General features: G+C 27.7%; 1 protein-coding gene and 1 long non-coding RNA gene across 4 annotated transcripts in view; one reads left to right on the top strand and one right to left on the bottom strand.

Moving 5' to 3' along the window:
• Nucleotides 1-2,207: 2,207 nt before the first annotated feature.
• On the bottom strand, nucleotides 2,208-4,750 carry LOC124429730. The gene is made up of 3 exons (XR_006943531.1): nucleotides 4,458-4,750; nucleotides 3,869-3,980; nucleotides 2,208-2,936 (listed from the first exon to the last, which is right to left on the bottom strand). It is a non-coding gene; the product is annotated as an uncharacterized LOC124429730 (long non-coding RNA).
• A 325-nt stretch (nucleotides 4,751-5,075) lies between these two features.
• Nucleotides 5,076-20,000, top strand: part of LOC124429773 (lachesin-like) — a 126,001-nt gene continuing 111,076 nt past the window's right edge. For 2 of the 3 annotated variants that reach the window (XM_046975428.1, XM_046975425.1), the window contains exons 1-3: nucleotides 8,842-8,924; nucleotides 9,402-9,513; nucleotides 12,082-12,165. The gene's annotated coding sequence lies outside the window, so the exon portion shown is untranslated. Of the gene's footprint in view, nucleotides 5,267-8,841; nucleotides 8,925-9,401; nucleotides 9,514-12,081; nucleotides 12,166-20,000 lie in introns of those variants that run through there. The other variant, XM_046975426.1, reaches the window with a different exon arrangement.

Genomic DNA, 20,000 nt, shown 5'->3' with positions numbered 1-20,000 from the left:
GGTGAAAAATATGTTATATTTTGCATACACTTTCGACGAAGTAAAATGATAAAACTTCCGACTTTTAAATTAAAGTTATGAGAAACTAGACGAAACGAGACGAGATGAAACGAGACGAAACGAAACGAATATAAAATGTTCGTAATTAGATATTTTTAATTATTGTTATTATTATTATAGTTATTATTATTATTATTATTATTACTATTATTATTATTATTAATACTTCATTAATTAATTAAAACAAGAAGATTCTATATCCCGTGTTAATATAAACAAATACACAATAGAGATAATGAAAAATGCATACACGTATGCAGTACAATTAAAAATGTACTTTATTCATAAATCCAAAAAAAAAAAAAAAAAAAAAAAAAAAAAAAAAAAATCATTCACTCTCTGAAAATTTATTTAGAACAAAAATAAAATAAATAAATAAATAAGTGAAAAAGAAGAAGAAAATTTACAAGCGTATGAATTCTTCGACCCTGGAAACTTTTATCGTACAATAATGATCGAGCACGATCGTAAAGGAGTTAAATTAAATTTGTTCACTTAGAATGACTCTGACAACATTAAAACATACTCGTCCACGTTTTACGGGGGCGAAATTGAGGGAGACAGTTGTGATTCGTATCAGTTGAAATATGTGACGTAGTTAGAGGGATATCAAGCGTATTCGTTGAAATTTCGTTCCTATATATATATATATATATATATATATTGATGTTACATCTTCAATGGATAGACTCCGACATTTTAAACAAGCGATAATTATTTATTAATTAACGAGACGATACTGAATTTAATTCTGAAATCATTATTATTACGTATATATACATATGTACACGCATGCAAGCACGACACACACACGCGCGCGCGCGCACGCATACACACATATATATATATATGTACGGTCTCTCTGACAGTGAAGTGAATAAAAATAAAAAAGAAAACAAAAATAAATAAATAAAAAAAAAAAAAAAAAAAAGAAGAGGAGAAAACTTTATACGAGAGAGAGAGAGATAGAACATTGTGACTCTATGACCGCTTTACGCGCAGTCAATACAAGCCCACATACTTCTAAAAATCAATTTAAATCGCGACACGGCGGACAAAGTGAAATTAACGAACAAACACCGACTCTACTTCACGATTTTTCTTTTAGCTTTTTTTTCTTTTCGTTTTTTTTTTCTTTTTTCTTTTTTTTCTTTCTTTTTTTTTTTTTCGAAACAATACACGATTGCGATTCACGCACGAATGCGATCTGTGATCTGAAAAAGAAAACAAAACAAAAAAAAAAAAAAAAAGAAAAACAAAAATAAAATAAAATAAAAGAAAATGGAAGAAAACAAAACAGTAAAAACAATAACGAATGAAAAAACGAAAACAGAATAAATCGTTGTGTAATAATATCTAAAAAGAAAAAAAAAAAAAATGTAAAAAGAAATAGATAAATAAATAAATAAATAAATAAGTAAATAAATTATTTCACGAAAAAGAATACGGACATACGAATACATGGATATATATTTACTTGGATCAAATTAAAACTATTTCTACGATTCAACATTTCGTTGGAATGTTCAACTTTAATATAATTATAATTAATAAGATTTTATTAGAATTAAATTAATAAGATTATGATTGCAAATAATATTAATAATTCTAATAGGATAGATAAATGATATAGATAATAATAATTAAAATATAAGTGATTCTAATTCGATTCTATTATTAAATTACTTATCAGATAAATTATATTTTATAATATTTAATATTCATATAAATTATAGTTTATGTTCATGCATTTACTATATATATGTGTGTAGCTTTAACAAAATGTAGAGAATTGGTTTAAGTTTAGCATTAAAGATAAAAATGAATATACGTGTATATATAAAAATGACAGCACTGATCAGTATGAAGACATTACGCAGGACAAGAGAAAATAAATTTAAGATAGAAAAATGAGACTGCGTAAAATATTTTCTGAAAAATATTAATAATACTGATATATAATTCATTTATTTTATAATAAATATATATATACATATATATATATATATATATATATATATATTATTTCAACAAAATAATAATTATGATTTATTATATTAACAACAATTACGACGTGGTAATTAATTGTATATGATATAGTAAAATAGAGATAAATTTTTATTAGAATGGTCAAGTGAAGAAAATAATATCACTAACTCATGTATATATATATATATATATATATATATATATATACATTAACATATATACAGAGTGTCCAAAAAGCATGGAAGCAAACTTTATACTACGTATTACTGAAATTAAATGGATTGAAAAAATTTATATAAAAGTTATATACTTTCAAAAATATGTACGTTTTATTTCCACTCGTCGAATTAATGATTGACCCTAACAAACGGCCTCTTAGATCATCTGACTTAAAATTCGATTTTTGGGATACATATGAAAAAATATTGCTTTATAAATATACGATAGAAAGAAGAATATAAGATTTGATTACAAGCAATTATTAATTCCATGAATGAATAATACCTGTATACTTGTAAGAAAGAGAAATTTTTTATAAAAAATTTTTTTATAAATTTTTTATATTTCTTATAACTGTTGGCAATAAATCAGAAATATCTTTAAAACCGTATAACATTTCGATAAAACATTTTCAGACATAATTTTATATATAAATATTTTTCATTTATTTGATCTTGTTAATACGTAATATAAGTTTCATCCTATGCCTTTTTGGACACCCTATATATATATATATATATATATATATATGTTATTCGTGAAAATTCGTGGCTATGTCGCCTCCAGATATCGTATTACTCTGAGGAGGTTTAACCCCCCAGTCTCTCAACTGTAAAGCCAAATGCCCGACTGTATTCTGTTTACATTCTCTCGTGAAAACGAATTTCCTGGAACAGGACAAACGAAATAGTACAGTGCAGTACAGTAGAAAGAAGGAGAGAGAGAAAGAGAGACAGAGAGAGACAGAGAGAGAGAGAGAGAGAGAGAGAGAGAGAGAAGGGGTGGAGTGAGAGAGCGAGAGAGAGAGAGAGAGAGAGAGAGAAGGGGTGGAGCAAGAGAGAAAGATAGTTCGTTGGCACACTTAACCTAAACGTTAAAATTTCATGTTATAATTTACTTTGAACTTTCCAACATATATTTACATTCACTTGTACATATCTATTACACACGTATGAAGAGAAGAAAGAGAATAACATAATATGATCTCCATTGTACTCTACGTCCGCGTTATAGGCCATAAATTATAATTGTACATTTGAATATAACTACTGTATAATTATAATATATAAATCTAACAAATGAAAGAACATTATTAATATCCAATAAGATTATACGTAATGTACGTCCAAATATTATATACAAACGTGTACGTATTTAACAGAACGAATGGAAAGTTCAATGAGTGATATTTAAAAATCGTGATTATTTAATTATTTTTCATTTCACATTGCAAAAATACGAACTCGAAATTTCTTTTTCTTTTCTCTCTCTTTTTTTTTTTTGTCTCATCTAAAAACTTTCATTCAGCTCCGATCGACGTAATATTCGTACGAATTAAAATATGGTAACGTTCAAATTCCAAAAAAAACTTTACGTTCTATCTCTCTCTCTCTCTCTCTCCCATTCACTCTCGTAGATGCTTGTACGTCTAAATATTCTCCAGTAATGAAGGAAAGAACGTTCGATTGTTTTTGTTTCGTTCATCGATCGAAAAATATCCAGGAAATTCGTCGTTCAACTATTATTTATATATCGATCGTTATTTATTCCTATATCTTTCAAATATACATTATATCTCCGTCAAAAGAAACAGACTTACCTTATTTATACGACGTTAGTATCCTACAATGGCTTACAAAGTGCGGATGATACCTTCTCTCCATCTTATTCTCTCCTGTCCTTCTCCGATCCTTAGTTGAATTCTTGGAAATCTGAAATAAAAAAAAAATGTAAGATGATATTAGCAGAGTATAAAACGAAACGTGCGTGTATGTACGAGTGTACACACGATACTAAATTATATCTATACATATATGTATATGTATGTGTATATGTACGTGTGTGTATGCGTGTACGTGCGAGTGTGTACGTATACGAAAATCATATAATACGAAATACGATATCAACGAGGACCAATTAATCATAAATTATTGATTAAAACGTCGTTAAACTAGTGCGAGAAGTATCGATGTTGCGATAATACATCAAGAAAATTCGTAGAGAATAAATACGACGTAATAGCGTCCAACGATAATGCCTTTCAAAGAGATGCCGATATTATTTTCGCGAATATCTCTTATACGCTAAGACGTCACTACTCGCGAATAATTCACACGTGAAAATCGTATCTTAGGCTATCGATAGGTGCATTGATCGATGCTATATGTAAGAAAAAACATGCTAATTACCTGTAATAAATGAGGACGATACCGGTCCCGTGTCCAAGTAGCTAGTCACCGAACTCAAAATGGCGGCACGTTACCGGCAAGACCGTATATATATCGTGGTGCGCATGCGCGTTACGTCACCTTGCGTTCGTCTCGTCACTGTACCATAGACAAACAAATAAATTTTTCCATCTAACGTTATGTTTACGTACGATTACATAGGATATTAGATTAGAAATAGACAAAAAATCCATTAACAAGTTTATCGACTGGTACCATGAAAAAATTGATGAACTGTTTTTTTAACATATTAATTAAAATTTTTTTTTTCACTACAGGTACCACCTTATCGTCACACGTCACTACGTACTTATTTATTCTGTACGTCATTAGTCAAAACATATATAATTAATGAAATCTATAATATAAATAATATACATATATATATATATATATATTAAGATCTAATTCTTCTACATATCTAAATATTTTAAAACAATAAAATAATCCTTTGTTTTTAATCCTATCAATTTTTGTTATTAAACGTAATGACAATTATGAAATTAAATACATTATTATTATGACTTCGGTAGTTGTCGATAATATTAAACGTGTCCGGACAGTTTTGAGAGGAACAAGGAAGGAAGGAAGAAAGCCCGAAGTCACGTATAACTTGTGTTGAAAGTTATTATTACAAGTTATTGCTTGGAATACTAGTGTGAAGAGACCAAGACTTTGACCCACATTTGTGAATCGCTCCACTAACCTATATAAATTCGTCCACTGACCTATATAATATGTTGGGTAAAATTCCTCTTCTCAATGCCAAGGTAAATGATGAAAAAAAATTCTTCCTCTCTCTCTCTCTCTCTCTCTCTCTTTATCTTTATTTCATTTCTACGCACAACACAACACATATGCACACGAATGAAATCGAGCTCTGCGACGGAAAAAAAGCATTTAGAAAAACTTTATATATGTAAATCTGACGCGAGACGCGTAATTTTCGTATATTTGATGTATATATATATATATTTTATATGTATATATATACATACATACATACATACATACATACATATATACATACAAATACACCTTCACAAAACTTACCTAAGTACATTCTTAGAAAAGTTGAACTTGTTTGAATGCAGGTTAGGAGATAATGTATTGTCTTCTTTCGACGAAAAAGAAACGAGAGTAGTGAAAAGCAACGAGTGGACAATATTATTTTCTTTCGTTCGGACACGGCTTAGTTCTTTCGTATTCACGAATTATTTTTTAATAAGATTTAATGCTATTCTATTATTTTTTTTTTTTTTTGGTATAATTTATTATAATTTCTTAATTATTTATATATTATTTATTATATATTTTTTCTCGTTTTTTCCTCTTATTTCCTTTTTAATATCATAACCACGGTTATAAACGTTTAATATTTAATAACTAGACGATAATTTAAAGATTTAAGTATATGAGTATATTTTTATACGTACATATATAGGTCCAGTCAGAATTTATATATACTTACATATATACATACACGCATATACACACATTGTTCTAATATACGAATATATACTATATAATTTTATACATCGGTTAAATAATGAATAAATCATATAAGTTATCGAAATTATTGTCCTATAAATAATATTCCAAATTAATTATTTGAGGTTAGGTTCCGTTTAATTGATCGCTAAATATTTATGAATTCTTTTGTGTGTCAATATTTTACTTTATTATATATATACATATACATATATATATATATATACATATATATAATATATATATACAATGCCTCCCACTCTTATCTTTCATTGCTTGTAGTAAAAGCAGCTTTCCATAAAACGCGATTTTAAATGCAAGCGGCGCCCTTAGAAAAGCCGACGAAAAGAGTTTTACGAGGAGCGTTCACGCGGGATATTAGGACGCAAATAGCTATGGCGATTACCATAAGGTAGTGGAATAAGAGGTAGTGAGGGGAGAGTCTGGTAGTTTGGGTGGTGGTGAAGGGAGGAGGCATAAGGAAGAGAGAGAGAGAGAGAGAGAGAGGGAGAAGAAGAGATAAATAGAGAGGTCATAGTGCTTGCCCGTGCTAGTTCCGCCATACATCCCCCACCCTTCTGCCCACCCCTCGATTTTACAAGTCTCCGAGTGATCTGAGCTCACCTACACATATTCTGCTATATTTATGTACCGTGTAGTCTCGACGATAATATTCTATCCTTTTCGCAACCTACCCTCCTCCTTCTTCCCTCACATACTCATTCTCACAATCTTACCCCTTAACCCATCACCTTTTTCTTGTTCTCATAGCTAAAATGGTATTTCGGTGATAGCCATGTTCTCCGATACAACAGATTTTACCCTTCGTCCTATATTGTTTTCATATACTTACACGTTCCGACTACATTTTCTGTAACAACGTGATAATATTTTTTTGTATTATACACAAGGGTACACACATTATTTGTTATAAAAACATCTTCGTTACCATGCAACATCTTTGGGAGCCCATTGTTTGAATATCAACGTTATTTAATTGATTACAGAGATTGATCATATATTAAATGGCCAATCGAATAGATCTTCTTTGTTAGAGAAACAATAGAATAAAAAATGTATATATTTAAATAATAAAAATAAAATAAATAATTTAAAAAGTTAATATGAGAAGTTATTATAATATAAAAAATGTTAATATATAATGAGAACTGATAATAAGAATATTTTCTTAGAAGAAATATTATTTGATCGTTGTAAAAATTGATTAATTACAAAAACATTACTTCTTCTTAATTAATCATATATTTCAATTAATTATCCTTGAAATATTATTAACGGTGACAAGTATAAGTTTAAAGTTAATAATTAATGATAAAATTATTTATTTTCCAAAGAACCGAATGTTGTTGTAAATTCATATATATTATTTATATTACTGTGATTATCTTATTTAAAAAAAAAAATTTTTATATTGATAAATTATTTTTACAGGTGAAATTATTAAAGAAATAGAGCTAAGAGTTTTATCTTCTAAATAGCTCTAAAAATAATTTTCCCAAATCAGATATAGTTTCTATTATTCTATATCTAAATACTTATTAATAAACTTTTTAAATATCTTTATAGTTTCATCATTTAATTTATATGTCACAAGAATCTATTTATTATTTATATTCATATATAAATATATGTAAAGAATCATGGTATATAAAAATGATAGTATGCATTATAAATTGATTAGCAATTACTTTCTTGGACTTGAATTTTAATTAGAATTTAAATGCAATTGCGGAATGAATAAATTAATTGATTATTGATTTTCATTCACATTGATACAATAAGAAAAAAGAAAAAAAATACTGATATGATCACCCATTCTTGAACTCATACATTACACATTAATAAGCTTGATTTAATAATTTATCGTTTATTAATGTTATTTTATATCATATCAGATTTCAATAAATATATATATATAGTATTTGTTGAATATGCAAATCACATTCATACATATATATATATTTATGTACATAAGCACAAACTTGATTTTATTCTATATTAATAATATTCTTATAGTTTACTCAATTCTTATTAGACATATTTAATAATAATCTGTTTCAATAATAAAATGTATACAAATAAGTTCGTCTTAAAGAAATATTAATTGAATTTCAAATGTTAAACATTATTTTTAACATATATAATATGACATTTAATCTTTTCAATAGATTATGTTCTCATATAAAACTTGGTTAATTAATTATTGATATATATATATATATATATATATATATATATATTTTTCATTAGTATATGAATTGTATTATTTATTGTATTATTTAATATGCATGTAGGAGTTTAGCATTCTTTAATTATATTGATAATTAAATAACAATAATTTATACGAACCAAGTCTGTATAATTATTAAAAATTTCCATTGATTGTCGACAACCACGTGATTCATAATAATGATAATGTATTTAATTTCATAATTATCATTAGGGTTAATAAGAAAAATTAATAAACAATTAAACGAATTAAAAATAAAATTAATTTATTTACAGTATACATAACAATATATTTATTTGCAGGATGTTTAAAAAAAAGAGCTTAATAAATATATATATATATATTTTTTTTATATTATAAGATTTATTAATTATATTTATTTTGACTAACAGCACAGTAAATAAACATGCATTTACATGTGACGACAAGCTAATACATTTAGTGGAGAACATATTTTAATTAATAGATTAAAAAAACCAATGATCTAATTTCATAATACCGATCGATAAATTCGTTAATGAATTTATTGTCTAATTCTAATTTGTCTGGGGTACAGTAACGAGACGGTGACGTAACGCGCATGCGCGCCACGATATATATACGGTCTTGCCGGTAACGTGCCGCCATTTTGAGTTCGGTGATTAGCTACTTGGACACGGGATTCGTATCGTCCTCGTATATTACAGGTAATTAGCATGTTTTTTCTTACATATAACATCGATCAATGCACCTATCGATCGCCTAAGATCCGATTTTTACGTGTGAATTATTCGCGAGTAGTGATGTCTTAGCGTATAAGAGATATTCGCGAAAATAATATCGGCATCTCTTTGAACGGCGTTATCGTTAGCCGCTATTACGTCGTATTTATTCTCTACGAATTTTCTCGATGTATTATCGCAACATCGATACTTCTCGCACTAGTTTAACGACGTTTAAATCAATAATTTATGATTAATTGGTCCTCGTTGATATCGTATTTCGTATTATATGATTTTCGTATACGTACACACTCACACGTACACGCATACACACACATACATATACACATACATATACATATATGTATAGATATAATTTAGTATCGTGTGTACACTCGTACATATATGCACGTTTCGTTTTATACTCTGCTAATATCATCTTACATTTTTTTTTTATTTCAGATTTCCAAGAATTCAACTAAGGATCGGAGAAGGACAGGAGAGAATAAGATGGAGAGAAGGTATCATCCGCACTTTGTAAGCCATTGTAGGATACTAACGTCGTATAAATAAGGTAAGTCTGTTTCTTTTGACGGAGATATAATGTATGTTTGAAAGAGAAAGGAATAACGATCGATATGTAAATAATAATAGAACGATGTATTTCCTGGAAATTTTTCGATCGACGAACGAAACAAAAACAATCGAACGTCCGTTCTTTCATTACTGAAGAATATTTAGACGTATAAGCATCTTCGAGAGCGAGAGAGAGGTAGAAAGAGAACGTAAGGATTTTTAGAATTTGACAGTGTCATTTTTAATTCATATATATGTGTGTGTATATATATATGTATATATATATATGTATATATATAGATAAATAAACAACAGTCAATTTTCTTTCTTTACGACCAAACATTTTAATTCTTATTTAATAATGTCTACTTATATATGAATACTTATATTTTACTTCATTGTTTCATATAATTTAATTAATATCATAATAACAATCGATCGTTAAATATTACGTTATAAAAATTTATTATAGTTTGTAGATATTTCGCAACATGGTGCGCGCTGATGTAGTTATTTTTTTATTACGAAAGTTTCCACCAATTTTCATTAGCTATTGGGTTCTCCCATATATGTGTGTGTATATATATATATATATATATATATATATATATATATATATATATATATATATATATATATATATATGCAGCAATATTCAAGTGGCGAGTCTCGAGTTTAAATCGGTATTGTTTAAGAAATGTATTTTAAAATACATAATATAATACAATGCCTGGACATTATTTTAAGTAATGACTGTAGTGGTTTGATAAAATATCAACATTTATATTTAACTAGTCTATTTTTATATCATTAATATTTTTATTCATATAAAAATTAATAATTTTAATAATATTTGAATATTTAATTTGTTTGTTTTATTTCAATATTTTTTTTATTTTATAATTTTTATAATTTTAATTTTAATTTTTTATATTAACTTTGAAATGATTTATAAAAGTACATATATATATATATATATACATATATATTTTTTTTAATATTTCTTTACACATATAAACATACATACAGAGTGTATTAAAAGTATGTGTGAGTATACATGTGTGTATATATATATATATATGTGTATTATAACGTGTTATCTTAGGAAATGATTTACAGGCAATATTATTATAAATATTATGTTCATTTTTCTTCCCTTTTTTTGTTCACAATAATTTTCTTTGTTTTACAATTTCGCAATTTTTTAACAAGTCCTTTGTTACCGTGTGCAATGCTTTACTAGAAATGTTTTTATTTATTTATTTATATATTCATTTATTCGTATATTTATTTATTTATTTATATATTCATTTATTCGTATATTTATTTATTTATTTACTTATTTTGTTTTACTTTCTTCTTTTTGTTTAAATGTATCATTCTTCAATTCTGGAGTAGGATGGTCATATTGTGCAAGAATCGACGATGGTTTTAAAGCAATTAAATTTTTTTTAACAAATACACATACACACACACACACACACACACATATATACGTTTTTTCATTAATTTAACCAACATTTTGTTAAAACCATTTTCTTTATTTATTTTACTTTTATTAATTTATTATTATGAAATTTGTATTAATTTCATTGTACTTAATTGTTTTTCATTATATTTTTCTTTTTTTTTTTTTTTCTCTTTTATTCTCATTAATTTACCATATACATCATTCATAACAATGATGTCAATTAATTATGTATATATATATATATGTTTTTTTTTTTTTCTTATCTTCTCTCAGATTGTACGATTACAATCGAAACAATGGATTAATATCGAGCCGTCGTATCGTTAGAATAAAAACTGTGAGAGAGGAAAAAACAAAAGGAAAAGAAAAAAACGCATTGGAATGATATGAAAGGGATATTTGTGTTCGTTAAAATTTGTTTACGGGTTTTATAAGCGAATGAAATTAACTGTTAAGAATTCGAAATATCCGAAGTATTAGTTTGAATTGACCGCGTGAAAAGCGATTAATCAGTGATTTAATAGAATTAGTATTTGTTTCTCGTATAAAGCTTCATTTTTTTTTTTTTTATTTACTACTTTTTTTTTTTTTTCTTCGTGACTACATACATACTCTACTTATATACATACATATATGTAATATATATGTATATATATATATATATATATATATATATATTATCGATTGAATTTATTATATGGCTTTGTTCGATAAGTAATAAAATTTAAAATAATTTTTTGATGATTAAAAAAAAAAAAGGAAAAAATGTAGCTCAATCGCTAGTAAATCCAAAAGGATAATTTTCATACAAAAATTTATTTGATAAAAAAGAATAAATATATAAATATATAAATATATAAATAATAGAGATATATGTATGTATATATATATATATATCTATATATATATATACGTGTATGTATGTATATATGGCATTAGAAAAGGATGAAATATCAAATTCAGTGTCATCTCTTTAATAATAAATAATTATCATGTATTTAGGAGTTTGGTTGTATCATTGATGATGGCGTCAAATATTTAGAAATAATTTCAACCAACGTCGACATCTAACTATTTCATTTTCTATCTTGATAGGAATCAACCTAAACCCATAAATATCGACTTACCGAACATGGACGAGCGTTTTCATCAGAGAGTTATCAGAGTGCTTCTAAAGTAGTAAGTGACTGAACTAATTTAATTCCCTTACGATCATGTCATAAATGAAAGTTTCGAATCAATATTTGAATTTATTATTGCTATAAATATAATTGTAAATAAATATATAAATAATATATATTTATATATTTATTTATTTTTATTTTACTTTCTTTTTTTTTTTTTTTATGATAAATTTTGGTGGGTAAATCTTTTTTTTTTGTTTTTTTTTTTTTTTTTTTGAAGAAAAATATAAAAAATAAATCTTGCCAAAGACTCGATATTTTAATCTATTTCAAGCGTATCTTCGACCATCTTCCTTTCCCTTTTTATTTTTTATCTTTCGATAATATTATCGGCATCTCAAAAACTCGATAATTTTCTTTGTGTATGCGTGCTCTTCATTGTTTTGTCCATTGTATCTATATATATATTTATATTAACTCAAAAGATACGAAGTAAGAGAGGACCTTTTTGTTTGATCGAATTGAGTCGTTTAATTAACAATTAATTAATACTGCTTTTGTTTGCTTGTATTATTAAAGCTGAAATCGGATATTCATTTATCCGATTTTGTTGGAATCAAAAGCACGAAGTGGTTTAAGTTACATACAACATATATATTTACAATATATATACAATGCATATTTGCATTGCTCATCGTACTTAAAATCAATCGATTTTAATTTGCGATCTATGTTCGATAAAATCCATTTGCATGTGGTATTGGTGCTGATTATGATCTCGTTCTTTTTTTTTTTTTTTTTTTTTTTTTTTTTCCGGATTATTTTCGTTATAACAATTTCATATACCATTTGTCGCAATTTATGTAATGAATAATGAAGATCATTCTAGAGTTTTTTTTTTTTTTTTTTGTGTTATTCTAATTGCCAGATTACTTCTATATCCGATATAATGGAATTAATTTTATTGAATATCATATCATTATTATACTTACGGTCTATTAAACTTAATATCGGTGTAATCGATTATTCATACATTCGAGTTAATTAAATTCGATATTAGCGCATTGTAATAAATTCAATATGTTGTTACTACAACATTATAGAATATGTTAATGGAGTTTATTAATAGAATATATATATATATATATATAGACACATATTTATGCTATATATACTATATATATAGTATTAAAAAAGGAAAATAATAAAAACGTCATTACGTGTATTATATTTATATGTATTAATGTATATTTACTATACAATAACTGTCTTTTACATATTATGAACAGAAGTTACAATATTATTTAATACTAATATTATTACACTATATATATATATATATATATATATATATATATATATATATATATATATTAAATAAATATATATATATATTAAAAAAAAAATTTATATGTTTCAGGGATTTATGTATAGTATTGCAATTGTTGCATTAATATGATTTAATTTTTATATTAATAAATATCAACAAACATTAAATGAAAATTATAACTATCTAATAAGGAGAATTAACACATAATTATATATATATAATTATAATAATAGGTATTGTAATCATTAAAGAACTATTGAAATTTTTTATCTAACAATAACATGATAAATTCATTCGCTCGTATTTCTTTTTTTTTTATTTTTTATTTTTTATTTTTTTTTTCTATTTATAGAATAAAAATAAATTGAAAAATCAACTTCCCGAAAGTACTCTGCAGTTCAATGTACTTTAATTTCTAATTTCTTTCTTTTTTTCTCTAATTTCTTTTTTTTTTCTTTTCGACTTTTTTCATTTTTGATAACACCCTTAAGTGATGTATTATTGTAACTTAACAAACTCGATAATACTAAAAGGATAACGTTGATTGTTTTACTTTTCATAGTTTGTTTGTTTGTTTGTTTGTTTGTTTTTTTTTTTTTTTAAATATTTTTTAAAAATATGAAAAATATGAATAGACACTATTACACGAAGTAATTGATACTTTTTTTTTTTTATATTAATTAAACAAATGGGAAAGGGGAAAATAAATCGTAAAAATTGCCTAAAAAAAAAAAAAAAAAAAAAAAGAGAGAGAAAAAAAGAACACAAGCAGCAGATAACTTTGATCGTTTCAATACTTTTTTTTTTTTTTAATTTTTTTATTGGTGGGAAGGGGGGCGGAAGGAGGGAAATCATAAAAATTATCATTTCAATTTATTTCTCTTTTATGCATCTAAGTTTATATGATGAAAGATTTAAACGTACGGACGGATTAGATAATATTGTCTAATCGTTTGTCGGATAAACTTAAATTCAAAAGTTTGAAAATCTTAATATCAAAATCATGTAATCGTTAGAACAATCCCATTGATCTTTACCCTCTCTCTCTCTCTCTCTCTCTCTCTCTCTCTGTCTCTCTCTTTCTCTTCCTTCTTCCCTGTTCTCTTCAAATCCCAATCCCAAGGGATATCCTCCTTTTTCCCTGGTAACAGTGCTATCGAGCCTCACGTTAAATCTTCACTAGTTCTCTCGGATGAAAAACAGATAGGAAGCTTACGATGTCGATCCTCTACTTCGTGCAAGAGTCTATCTATCTCTCTCTCTCGTTCCTTTTTTTATAGTAGTGACTCATCACAATATTCTCTCTCCCTCTCTCCCTCCCTCCCTCCTTCCCTCTCTCACATTCTCTCTCTCACTCTCTTTCGCTCTCTGTCTAATCCAATCCGATTAAAAATCCATGGTACGAATTAGAATCTCCATAATAACTTTTAAAACATTAGAGTTATAAATAACATAGCTTTTTTTTTTTTGGGTTTAATAATATATTCCACCTTATATATATATATATATATTTATTTATTTATTTATTTATTTCTAATAAATAAATATATATATATATATATATATATATATATATATATATATATAACAAGAATTTTGAATTAAAAAGAAAGTTTCTGAAGAAGGAAAAAAAAAAGAAGAAGAAGAAAAAAAAAGGATAAAAAAAACAGAGAGATAGAAAAGAATTTTTCAGAATAATAGAGAAAAATGACGAAGGGATATAAGAAGATAGCTTTAAAAACATGAACATCCTATATATTACATACACGCACACACATATATATATATATATACACACACACATATGTATATATTTCAAAAGGTATATCAAAGATCTAAAAAGGAAAAGTTACTTTGGGGTGAAAATTATCAAAGATAGAGATGAAGATAGATAGATACATAGATAGATAGATAGATAGAGATAGAGAAGGAAGGAGGATGGAGAGAGAGAAGAAGAAAAAAGTGACACTTCATATATAAGATAGAGATCGTAGTCTCCAAAGAGATTTCTTTACTTTTTCTTACTATCAAGATCACACGAGGTAACATTCGATGCCGGTTGGTTGGTTGTTTGGTTCGTTGGTTGGTTGGTTGGTTGGTTGGTTCTTTAGTTGGTTGGTTGGTTGCTTGGTTTCCATTATAATGTACTTCCGCCCAACCAAAACAGGAAATACGAAACAAACTTTACTTTCAAGTATGTGTGTACAATGTTACGATACTCCTTTATCGTTAATCACACTGTCACGGTCAACTTTCTGCACATGTTTACAAAAAATTATATATATATATATATATATATATATATATATATATATTTATATATATGTATGTATGCATGTATGTATGTATGTATGTATGTATATGTATTGGATATAATGTAAGAAAAAAATAAAAGAAAGAAAAAAAAAAACTTAACTGTAATTTTATATTTCGAAAATAAAAAACTTTTATATATAATAATTAAATAAAATTTTAATATTAATACAATATATATATATATATATGTATATATATATACAGAGATATATATATATATACTATAAATATATCTCTATTATGTATGTATGTATATATATATATATATATATATATATATATATATATTATAGTATATATTTATACTATATATACTATGTGTATAGTATTAAAAAAGAAAAAAAAAGGAGGATTAATAAAAATTACATTACATTCATATATTTATTATATAATAATTGTGTTCCATGTATTATGAAAAGAAAAAAGTTTTAATATTATTTGATAGTAGTATTGTTATACTATATTAAGTGTTTATTTTATGCATAAAAAAAAATATTAAAAACTAAACACTATTTATAGTAATCCATATACGTACTATATTTATACTATACCATATATCTAATATTAATATTAATAAAATTATAATTTAATTTATATAATTAATAATATAACATATATTATAATTATATTTACAATATATTATGATATTAATATTATAAATATTTATTATTTTTTTATATTTTTTATATTTTTATATTTTTATAAATATTTATTATATTATTATATTAAATATATATATATATATATATATATATATATATATATATTATATCAAATATATGACAAAAGATAATAATTTCGAGTGATAAAAATTTCAACGTTTAAACGTTGAATTATTTCAACAATGGGAGTCACGAAATTCGTCGGATCGATGAAGAAGAACATTTTAAATAGTAAGCTTAATGCATCTCCATAGACGGGAGCTAACCGCAAACGGTTCCAACGCGGTTGTCTCAACTGCTTTAATTACACGCTCTAATTGCCGAGCGTAATTCGTTAAACGTTCAACTCGTCCGATAAAGTAACGAAGTACTTTCGTTATTTCGCGTTGTCGCGATTTTAATCGTGCGAAAACACGAACAATTGAATTCAACTTAACAGAGTGCGACAGAGATAAAGATAGATAGATAGAGAGGTAGATAGAGATAAATAGAAGGAAGGGGGAGAGAGAGAGAGAGAGAGAGAGAGAGAGAGAGAGAGAGAGAGAGAGAGAGAGAGAGAAGGACTGGCACTCGAAAGATTTTCGAACTCTTTATCGTCTTGTTAAGTTTAAATTTGATTTAGGTACTTATACTTAAATACTTCGTTAGTTATTTTTGTCTTTCTTTTACTTCATTTTTGATCTTTTAGAAAGAAAGAGAGAGCGAGAGAGAGAGAGAGGGGGGGGGATACTTAAATATTAACGAAGAAAAAGAAATTTTTTTTTTCTTTCGGTTCCTTCTTATAATAATCTTGTGAAGTATCAATACTAATATCAAAAATATCAAAATTCCTTTAAAATATTATATATTTAATTAGATCGCAATGCAAATGTTTCTGTCTTTTTTTTTTTGTTTTTCTTTTTGTTTTTCTTTTTAGAAGTTTTCGTTTTCTTTAAAAACATATAATATCTCTGTGATTATCATTCAATGCGATTAAGTTTTTAATTTATGATTTAATGAGAAAAAAACACATAGAATATTTTATACACATACAGACAAATATATTTCCATAATATGACTGCTGCTGATATTACAATTTCTTTTTAATATTAAATAAATAAATATATATGAAAACATTTTTAATTTTTATCCATAGACAATTTTTTTTTTTTTCGTTTTAAATTCTAAATTATCATTATCATTCCTTATTATATGATTTTTAATATAATATTAAAAAAAAAAAAAAAAAAAAAATGTATTCCCATATAACTACCTTTACAAATATTTCTTTTTGAAAAAAAAAAAAAAAAAAGAGAGAGAAAAAACATATCAATAGTACGTTTTCATAGAAATCAAAGAAAACTAAATGTAAATAAATGCTCACGTCGACGTCGACATCGTTGCCATTGATGTCGTCGCCGTCGTCGTTGTTGTCGTCCTCGTCGTCGTCCTCGTCGTCGTCCTCGTCATCGTCCTTGTCCTTGTCGTCGTTCTTGTCGTCGTCCGTCGTTGTAGTCATTTCGAAGATGAAGTATAATCGGATACTTTGAAGAGAAACTTACAAACAGACAGAAAATAAAGAAAGAAAAAGACAGAAATAGAAAGAGATAGAAAACAAACATGTAGAGAAAGACACACACACACACACACACACATACACACACATATACAGAGAGAGAGAGAGAGAGAGAGAGAAAGAGAGAGATACACACATACAAAGAGAGAGAGAGAGAGAGAGAGAGAGAGAGAGACATAGAGTTATGTAGAAAGAAAGAAAGAGAGAGAGATAGTGAAACAGTGTAAGAATAAAACCGTAGGACGAAACGATTTCGGGTGAGATGCAAATCGCAATTTCCATAACAATGCAAGGTGCACGTTTGTCTCTCTGGGAAGTTGTTGGTATGAGGGATGGGAGGGGGGTTAGAAGAAGAAGAGGGATTGGTAAGGGGTTTAGCGACGGTGGTGATGGTGGTGGAACGGTCGAGGGAGAAGAAGGCAAAGGATGAGAGCGGAGAATATAGAGGATGAGGAAAGAGAACGGAGAAGTATGGGTGGTGGTAGAAATGGGCAAGGGATAGGATGAAGTGGGATGGATGGTGGAGATGGTGAGGAAGCGGGGAGGGAGGGCGACGGTGGTGGGCGCGAGACCACCAGAAGGAGAAGGAGAAAGAGAGAGAGAGAGAGAGAGAGAGAGAGAGAGAGAGAGAGGTGGGTGCATTGTCCGATATAACGGAGTCACCTGCAGTAAGTTATAAAGCACATTTGCAAACGGAGTACTCGACGTCGAACGAACCAAAAAGAGAAAGAGAGAGAGAGAGAGAGAGAGAGAGAGAGAGAGAGAGAGAGGGAGAGGGAGAGGGAGAGGGTGAGAAAACAAAGTTCACGATAGTCAATAGTAACACAGCAACCAAAGTCGGATCGAGTCGCGTCGGGGATCACGTTCCTTCTTTTTCTTTCTTTTTTCTCTTTCTTTTTCTTTTTGCTGTTCTTTTTCTTTTTGCTGTTCTTTTTTCTTTTTTGTTTTTTTCTTTTTTTTTTTCTCCTGTATACCCATAGAGTGTATCTTTTTGTAGTATCGTTCGACGTTGGGGTTTCAAAAAAAAAAAAAAGAGATAGAGAGAGAGAGACGGTAAAAGAAAGAGGGATTGTTGGCAGGGGTGGTTAGAAAGAGATAAAGAAAAGAAGGAAAAACAACACAGAGGGGGTGGTGGTGAGAGTAGGGGAAACGTTAGAACGGCGTCCACCGATCCGTAGAAAAGTGAAACTAAACGACGACGAAGAGTTGGGTGAGGGTGCTTCGGGGTTGATAGTAAAGGGTAGGAATGAAATAGGGGTAGGATAGGAAGGGGTGGTAGGATAGGGGAAACGGTGATTTTCTCCGCACAGACAGAGTTGACACGGCCGATTTGTACGAGCAACAGGCAACTTTCATTAAGCCTTTTCGAGCGACTGCTGCTACTACTGCTGCTGTTTCTACTGCTTTTCTATCTAGCTTCTCTCTTCACTGTCTCTTTCTCTCTTCCGTTGGTTGCTTGGTTGGTTGGTTGGTTGGTTGGTTGGTTGGTTGGTTGGTTGGCTCGTTGGTTGGTTCGCTGATTCTCTCTCCCTCTCTCTCCTCTCTCTCTCTCTCTCTCTCTCTCTCTCTCTCTCTCTTGTTCAACCATCTACATCGCTACGCTTCACTCGTCGGCACGTCTAGACCAACCGCATAATCGAGAGAACGAGCAACGAGATCGTATGTGTACATGTATATGTATATGTACATGTATGTATATATATATATATATATATATGCATATACACATACGTATTTGTATGCGTGGTCCGTCTTCCTGTATATATGTATATATGTATATATGTATTTTGTATGTTGGTATGTATATGTGTGTATGGTGGGATGAGTCGCACGCTTACCCATGTGCGTTCATGGCTTGGGTCATTCACGACTTGCGTACCATCGTATTCAGCCATTGTGATCGCAGCGAGTAATGACGAGAGGTTACAGAATACCACTACCTACCATTCTCTCTACACTTCCTATCTATGTAAATGTCTCTGGACGTTGAATGTCTGCGTCTATATGTGTCCTCTATGTTCTATATT

This window comes from Vespa crabro, chromosome 16 (assembly GCF_910589235.1).
Source record: "Vespa crabro chromosome 16, iyVesCrab1.2, whole genome shotgun sequence".
NCBI lineage: Eukaryota > Metazoa > Arthropoda > Insecta > Hymenoptera > Vespidae > Vespa > Vespa crabro.
Note: the sequence above shows the minus strand (reverse complement) of the source record. Positions and strands in the feature narration are given on the sequence as shown.